Source organism: Scyliorhinus torazame, unplaced genomic scaffold (assembly GCF_047496885.1).
Source record: "Scyliorhinus torazame isolate Kashiwa2021f unplaced genomic scaffold, sScyTor2.1 scaffold_113, whole genome shotgun sequence".
Taxonomy (NCBI): domain Eukaryota; kingdom Metazoa; phylum Chordata; class Chondrichthyes; order Carcharhiniformes; family Scyliorhinidae; genus Scyliorhinus; species Scyliorhinus torazame.
In genome coordinates, this window is record NW_027307840.1 from 217072 (window position 1) to 218699 (window position 1628).

Consider the following 1628-nt stretch of genomic DNA (forward strand, 5'->3'; position numbering starts at 1 on the left):
AATCTTCGGTGAAGGTATGGGTTATACCGGGGGATAACTTGAAAATATAGTTTGACCTGAATAGCACCCACTGAAGCCTGCATCGGAGTCGGGAGTGAGAATCCTGATCACCATTTAGAATCTCGGCCCTTTTTGGTAGAGGGGGAATTCTAAGAATAGTGATGAGTTTTCAAAAACAGAGTGCATCGTCCTAGGAGGGGATTTTAATTGCACCCTCAAGGACAAGGACCGTGGTGAAGTCCAGCACAGCTCGGCGGCGGTGGTGAAGTTGAGGGACCTGGTTAGGTCCTTTGACTTGGTGGATGTCTGGTGGACTCTCCATCCTGAATTGCGGGTGCGCACCTCTGTGCGGCCCCAGTTCAGAGCGTCCAGCATCGACCGTCTTTACATTTCCACGACGTTGTTGCCCAGCGTTCCGACGGCCTCCATGGAGCAGGTGCCGAGCTCGGATCACCACCTGGTGTGGGCGGGTCTCGCCCGTCCCGCGCTCAGACACGGTCCGCGTACTGGCACTTTAACAACCTGCTGCTGGAGGGCGAGCGGTTCCTGGACTCGTTCTGCCATTTCTGGGCCGGCTGGAGAAGGAAGCGGGGTGGCTTCCCCTCCTTGAGGCTATGGTGGGATGTGGGCAAGGCCCAGATCCGTGCCTTCTGTCAGGGGTACACGAAGGGGTCTACGGCGGGGTTGAACTCCACGATCGCCAACCTGGCTGAGGAACTCCTCGATCTGGAGTCACGTCTCGCTCAGCCCGATGAGGCCCGGCCCTGGGGCTGGTGTACAGGGAGAAGAGGGGCGCACTGCGGGACCTGCAACTGGCCGGGTGCCGCGGCGCGTACGTGAGGTCGCGGATCCGTCTCCTAACGGACATGGACCGCGGCTCCCGCTTCTTCTACTCGCTGGAAAGAGGACGCGGGGCCCGTCGGCAGGTTTCTACGCTGTTGGCCGACGAACGGCCCCTCGTCTCGGATCCGGAGGGGGTCAGGACCCTGATCAGGGATTTTTACTCCGACCTCTTCTCTCCGGGTCCGTCCAGCGAGGACGCTTGCAGAGTTCTGTGGGAGGACCTGCCGCAGGTGGGCCCGGAGGGCGCCGGGAAGCTCGATAATGCCATCAACCTCCAAGAGCTGACCGGCGCCCTGGACAGCCTCTCACGGGGCAAATCCCCAGGGCTGGACGGGCTGACCGTGGAGTTCTTCAGGGCGTGCTGGGACGTCCTGGGGAGCGACTACGCGGGGGTCCTGGGGGAATGTACCGCGACCGGGGAGAAGCCCCTTTCGGGGCGCAGGGCCGTCATTGCCCGGCTGCCCAAGAAGGGGGATCTCCGCCGACTTAAGAACTGGCGACCGGTCTCCCTCCTCAGCACGGACTATAAAATCTTTGCCAAGGTGCTGTGTTTACGCCTTGGCCCCGAGCTGGACCACATGATCCACCCTGACCAGTCCTACACAGTCCCGGACCGCACAATACCCACCTGGCCCGGGACATTATTCACTTTACCCAGAGGACTGGTATGTCGAGCGCCTCCCTGTCTCTTGACCAGGAGAAGGCGTTCGACAGGGTGGGGCCCGGGGATTTGCTCGGGACTCTGCGAGCTGTCGGGTTCGGGTGGTATTTTGTCCCCCGGATCC